Here is a 7,406-nt window from a genome sequence, read left to right on the forward strand (position 1 = left end):
AAAAAAGACACAAGTCCATCCAGTTGAACCACAAACATCCAGTTCAACCACAAACTCCTTTAATCTGGTAAGTGGTTCATTCGCTTGTCTGGTGATGGCCAGGGGATTTGTTGAGATAATTAGGACACTTCAAGAAGGATCATTTAGAGTCTCATTTCAAGCACTGCAATCTTTTACACATTCCCATTGGCTTGTATGGGAATGCTAAACCTATTGAAATGAACAAAAGTCCATCAATACAAGCTTTAAAGAAAATTAGTGATTTTGCTATGCAAGGCAAAGCAACAGATTTGCATTATTACTGCCTTGCACTTCTCAGAAAGCACACGCCTTTCTTCAATCCCCCACCTCTCTGTTTAGCTGGCAGTGAAAAAACCCGGTACTTCTGGTTGTGCACATTTCTCTTGGTAATTGGCGCAGTACTACTATATGAGGGCAAACAGAGTCCTCAGCTATGTGTAAGCTCCGACTAAAGCAACTCAAGGCTCATATAGGATGTCCTTTCCTAAGTCCTGATAATTTAGTGTAGTGTCAGTGTATGAAAAGTGAGTATATGCTGCTAGGAAGGGTGTCATTAAATGATTGGGTGACCTGTACAGAAGATCTGTAAAGGTGACCTAACATGACACAAAGCAGACCCCTTCCCCATCTCCTCGGTCCCTGCTGTACTTACCTCCTGCGATTCTCAGTTGCCAGTTCCATCCATGTAATAGTGCTGACCAGTCCATCCTTTCAGTGCTGGACATAGAGAGAGCAGTGGAGACCCACCAGGGACTGGTGGAGATGCTTGTGGTAGCCCTGACAGCTCAGGATCATGGGAGGTAAGAATAAGGGGGGGGGGGAGAGGGGGGACGGAGTCCAGTGTTAGGTCACCTTTACAGATCTGCTGTATAGGTGAGCTAACACTTTAAAACAAACATGATGCTTCTCTCTGTATGGGCAAAGCACAGGTTTAGAAAAATATAAGCAGTGCTTAAATAGTTAACTATAATAAACTTCAAAAAATAAAAATCAATCAATAGTGCAATAAAGTGCAAAAAGTGACCATGTGTAAATAGAACTTAATCTTGACAATGCATCACAAAATCAGTCCATATTATCTAAGCAGTCCATATGTGCAATAAAGTAATCCAATCCTGAAAGTGGTCCATGCAGAGTGAGTAAGTGAAAAGATCCGTCACCAACGGCACTCAGACACACAGGCTCCCAGTAATGTGCAGCGCTTCCAGCTAGTCCTGTCTAAATTGACCTGCACTCACCAAAAAAGAGCTCATCTCCAGCATCTACCTAAGTAGAGGGTGCCTACAGTCCCTATGAAAAAATCCAAGTAAAAAAACAGGACATACTGTAGACAGCAAATGCAAAATGGATACATTAGGTACAGTGTTCTGCACAATGGGGCAACTTATCAAAATTGAAGGACACAGACTCTGAAGCAGCTGTGCATCTCAACCAATCAGCTTCTGTCTTCAACTGGTTTGGTTGAGCTTTCGAAATGTAAGACAGAATTTGATTGGTTGCCATGTACAGCTACTCCTGATTCTGGTTGCTCCAGTTTTGATTTATTCTTCTCTATATATTTGTGTCCAAATAATAATATGCTACTGATGATTTTTCCAAGGAACTAAAATCTTGGTTGCTGGGGGTTCCTGCACATTTTACATCACAATTGCTTTTTGAAAAATGATGCTCTGTGCCAAAAATCAACTTGACTATAATTGTCTCTACCCACACAACAGCGACAGGTGCTGTCCACTCAGTCAAATATTGAAGCATTCAGTGGATTTGGCTGAACATGTTATTGAGGCTAAAATCTTCCCCATAGTTCTGACATGCCTTAAGGACCCCAATGAAAATATCAAAAAATAAATAAATTCTTCCACTATAATACAAGAAATTGCCCGACACACATCCGAGGTAATGTGTTCCAAATAGCAACATGCAGCGTTAATATACAACTCAGCAATGGATTAATAGCAGCACTCAGCGCTAGATTGGTGGGTTGAGGGAGTAAACTGCAAATTAAAATGATACTTTAATCCTTTTGTACATGAGTCATCATCAGATAAATTAGCGTGTGGGATATTTAAATCCTTTCTTTTGTTGCTAGTCACAGTAATGTGGCTCAGCAGGACTCCTGTGGGCTGCAGCGAAGCGACCTGTTGCCCTCAAGGGTTTGCTGCTAAGCTGACGTCTCTTGTTGACAGAGCAGTCCTAATGAACACCAAGAAATATGGAGATCTTAATAAGACTTGTTGCTGCTGATCTGAAATCAATAAATAAGCATTAATGTAAGCATGCATGTTTTTTTTTTCTGTGGCTGTATCACAGCGAGTAGCTGCCATTAATTATAGGAGCTCTGCATTGTCTCTCTGCTGCTCTTCCCCCCAATTAATACAAAGGGCCAGGGCAAGGTGCAGATCTAAGAGATGTCACAACGATTTAGTCCACCGCTTTATAAATCCCTTCTCCCCATTCTTCCATTGCCTTTTCACGTCATTTGACAGGGATTTCACACAAATTGGCATTAAACTGTGTCATATGTTGTTGTAATGAATTTATGCTGTGCTGAATGGACTAAAATCCAATTGTGGCACCTTGTGGATGCATAAAAATCTGCCCTTTACGTGACTGTTTCCATTGCTATTAAAGGCGCAGATTACTGATTATTTTGTCCATCTCGAAAAATGAATTTAGAGCATACCCTTTAGAGATTTCAAATGTTTAAAAGTATTGACAAAGAGCTGACACCCACAATGTGTAAGCCATTACCTTTTGTTAGTTAGAATATCCCTCGCCTATATCAGGGATAACTTGTGGCCATTCATGTTTAGGGAACTCTTGCATGCCTGTAGGTGCTTTACAATGGTGATTGACATCTTCTGCCCCTGTGTTCCCAGGGGAGTGTTGATTGGCCAGGTGGAATTTCTCCAGGCCAATTGCCATTTTTTCTCTTAAGAAAGCTGCCCACTCCCACAACCATGACCATCAATGAATGTGTGAGGCTTGTCTACTGGCAAAACCCTTGTCCTGTAAGAGGTCTCCAATTGACTACCAAGGCAGCTCGTGGAGCAGGGGGATGTCAGATGGACAAAGCATACTTTCCTAGCCTGTGACCCAAAAGACCCATGCGTGAGCTGCTTAGGCTCTTAGAAGGAGTGTAAATCTTCAAAGTCCACTGCTATGAGTGCCAGTCTGGGAGGGAGCTTGTTTCAGCTCCTGTAATTACTGGGTATGAAAAAAGGTCTCCCTTAGCCGCATATCTGAATGATCCTTCTGATCAATATGTTAGTGGTAACCTCAACATGGACTCCAACCAGGCCACACCCCCAATGAGTTTCATTCTGCCCCTGAGAGCTTAGTCATGGGCATTCATAGCGGTGGACTTTGAGGATTTATACCCCTTCTTAGACCCTGAGCAGCTCAAACATGGCTCTTTTGGGTTGTAGGACTTTTTAAAGTTACAGTTTAAAAAGACTGAGAATATTACCACACTATACGGCTAAAAGTCTGTGGACTTCTGACTCTCTCACCTATATAAATTTGTTGGACATCCCAATCTAAAATCAGTTTATCACTGGACTGCCCCCCTTTGCTCCTATACCTTTCCACAAGATTTTGTAGGGCAGAGATTGTGCCCACGTAGCCAAAAATAAGATGCACTTACTGTAAAGGTATGTTCTTCAAATCCAATCAGGGACACAGGAATTCAGGGTTACACTGCCACCTTCAGGAGGTTGAGACACTGCCAAACAGAAATATATGGGAAAAAAGAGCACAGAGATATCAGACTATGCAGGCCACAGAAGGAGCAAGACAATCAATACTCTAAAATATTGCAGTTTATTCAATAGAAAACATTAATATATCACATAATATATGTGCATCTAATTTGTACACTTGGTAGGTGAATACTGGTACGTTAGGTCTTCATGCGACAACGTGTTTTGCAAAGATTGGCTTCATCAGGGATATGAAAATACAGCACTCATCTCAGTGTAGGGTAGCACTAGCACACCATCTCCCTGGGTGGGTGCTGGAGCATATAAGGAACTTAAACCACAGTGGGTCAAACATGGAGGGTCATTGGGGCATATATATACATGGACGCAACCAAATCACGGAAACTCCCCAGGCCATATCCAAAGATATAGAGAAGTGTTTAAAATTTGATCTTATACAGACCCACTATCCATTTGTGGTGTAAGATCCATCTGTGTATTGTAAAAAATCGAAAACAATCCACTTAGGATAAAAAGATCAAAGGTACAAGGGACTCATAGGTCCCATTGGGATGATAACAGATCCTCCTATATGGATGCAGACATCCCTGTCTATGTTGAGGGAGGTAGGTCCAGTCCCATCCACCAACACGTCTAAGGAGGATGATATAAACGTTCAGTTGACCTGGACTTAGGAAGAAAGGACTAAGGATCTGCAACTCGGAATTACTAGATGGCTGAAGCTGAGAAGTCCCCTGCAGGACATTGGAATCTGCCAATGACCAAGGAAACACCACAGTGGATCAAAGGACTAGGACAGAAGAGATCACTGTCAAGAGGAATGGCTCCACCCAGAGGAACACTGAGCTGGGAAACCAAAACCACCGTAAACAGGTATAACATCATAACTACAGTAATAAAGCAAAACCTAGCGCATCTTATTCAATATCATGCACCAAAACATAATTAACCCTCCTGGCGGTATTCCCAAGTGTGGCTCGGGGGTTAAATTTCAGTACCATTAGCGGTAACCCCAAGCCACACTCAGGATTGCATTGCAGAATCCTGGTCCAGGTTACTTACCTTGTTACCAGGATCCCCGCTGTGTCCCTGCCAGATCACCCGCCCGATGCTCTGTGTTCCGGGCTCCATTCCCTGCGATTGTCATGACACATACAGCAAATTCAAAAAGTACAAAAAACATAACACATACAGTACACTGTAATATTACAGATTACATTACTGTATCAAATCATTTAACCTCCATTTTGTCCCTAGTGCTTTGTCCAGTGCCCTGCATGTACTTTTATATTATATATACTGTTATTTCTGCCTAGAAACTTGAGATTGTTCATGGCAACCAAAAAGTGTCCCTTTACATCAAAATTCAAATTCAAAAATCTGCAATAATCATACCACCAGGGAGGCTACACAACATCCTCTTCCTTAACACAAACCAATAAAAAAGTCTCACACAATTACTATAATACCACTGATCATTAAAAAACTGTTCAACGATGTCTCTCATGTGTACAAATGGTTATGTGCCCAGTTGCAAAATAAATAATCTTCTCAGACTCACCAGAGCTTTAGGCCTCATACACGCTAGAGAATCAGGTCACCATTGATTACATCTAAGAGCCACAGGGGGTGTTCCCTCTCTAGCTGAGAGCACTGTACAGAATTTGAATGGCCTGGACCTGCTAATAAGGTTAACTGGAGCAGGGAGAGGTCACATTATGAGTGTGCGCTGGTTGTTTGGCCCAGAGTGACCACTAGGGGTTACAACATTTTGTACAATGGCAAGATGTAGAGGAATGAGAGGCAAGTGCTTTTCCTGGAGAGGACCCAAAATAGCCGCAACTGAGATGGACGGATCTTCGATATTTCCAGCAGGAGAAGCTATGGTATGTACTATTCATTAGATGTAGAATTGCATAGGGGTATTTATTTAACCTCCCTGGCGGTATGATTATTTCAGATTTTAGGTGCTGAAAGCGGTACAATTATTTTGCATGGAAATTTGGCGTTTTATATTGTAGGCCTGCAATTCTTAGGCCGCGTACACACGGGCGGACTGTTCGCCCAACTTTGTCCGCTGAACAGTGTTTCAGCGGACAGTCCGCTCGTGTGTGGGCTTTAGCGGACAGTTTCAGCGGACAGTCTGATGAACAAAGTTTTTCGGAAATCCCGTAAAACTGTCCGCTGAAACTTGGTTTGAGCGGACAGTCCGCTCGTGTGTAGGCTTGTTCGTCAAACTAAGTCTCGCGCATGCTCAGAAAGAATTTACACGCCGAAGGTTGCATTGCAGTGTATAGGACGTCGTTTTTCTAGTCCCGTCGTACGTGCCGTTCACGTCATCGCGCACGGTTTCAGCGGACTGTTCGTTCATCGTGTGTAGTCAAGTCCGTTCATGCTAATTTTGAGCGGACTGTTTGTCAAACTGTTTGACGAACAAGGTTGGGCGAACAGTCCGCGCGTGTGTACGCGGCCTTAGGAATAACTCTCTTAAATCTGTTCAAACAAGAGTCTAGTAGACATCCCGTGTATGATAAAGTTTATAATATAATAAATAATGATAACAAATAATAATAAAAATTATTGAATAATGTAATCAAATCCAAAAACACAGAAATTTGCTCATTTTCAGAATTGTCGCTGTCATTAGATTTAGTGTTTGATGACGGATCTCCCCACAAATCACTATCGCTCAATTCTGCAAGTGATTCTAATTTATTATCGCTGTTTTTTAGCTGGTCTAAAATCACTTTTGACATAAAGGGACACTTTTTGGTTGCTATGGACAATCTCCAAATTCCAGGCAGAAAAAAACAGTATTTATAATATAATGCAGGGCATGCAGGGCACTGGACAGACCACTAGGGACAAAGGGGATGTGTATTTTGTTTATACAGTACTGTAATCTGTAAGTGTATTGTGTATTTTTACTTTTTTGAATTTGGCGCCGATCTCCGCTCCCGTGTGTCGTAACGTCGCAGGGAACGGAGCTCGGCGGCACTCGGGCACTGTGTGAATCGAGCGGAGGACGGCTCGCACACACAGCGGAGGGACATCGCAGGATCCAGGGGACAAGGTAAGTAAGTCTCCCTGTATCCAGTGATGCGATCCAGAGTCTGGCTCGGGGTTACCGCTCGTGACACTGAAATTACAGCCTGAGCCAGATTACCGCCAGGGAGGTTAATGAAAATCTGAAAACCAGAAAATTTAACTTACTTTTTAAATAGGGAAAAAGCAGTTCTGGCGCAAAATTCCTTACCCTGGATTGCTATAGATTTGAAAGACTGTGAGCTGGAGAAACCGTTGAGTAAATGTTATTCAGTTAGGGTTTATATCTATTATAGGTGACTCAATCGTTCATTCTTTTCTTTCATGGATTATGATTATTATTCAGGATTTATCTAGCGCCAACAGTTTGCACAGCACTTTAAAAAATTAAAGCAGACAGTATAAGTACAATACGATTCAAAACAAGAGGAATCAGAGTGCCCAGCTCATTAAAGCCTACAAATGAAGAGATTAACATTTCCAGGACTTGCTTAGATTTTAACTTCCATAACCTGGTAAATTTATGGAGATTTTACAACAAGCTCATTACTCTGGGTTTAGTCTGACAAACTAAAAAAAAAAAGAAAAAAAGATATTCCCCAGTGTATGCTCTGAATC

General features: G+C 42.0%; 1 pseudogene; it reads left to right on the forward strand.

Annotated features, from left to right (window-relative positions):
- Positions 1–1,935, forward strand: part of LOC143998017 (uncharacterized) — a 208,032-nt pseudogene extending 206,097 nt beyond the window's left edge.
- Positions 1,936–7,406: the final 5,471 nt, after the last annotated feature.

Source organism: Lithobates pipiens, unplaced genomic scaffold (assembly GCF_037356315.1).
Source record: "Lithobates pipiens isolate NorthernLeopardFrog02 unplaced genomic scaffold, aLitPip1_a1.2 Scaffold_19, whole genome shotgun sequence".
Classification (NCBI taxonomy): domain Eukaryota; kingdom Metazoa; phylum Chordata; class Amphibia; order Anura; family Ranidae; genus Lithobates; species Lithobates pipiens.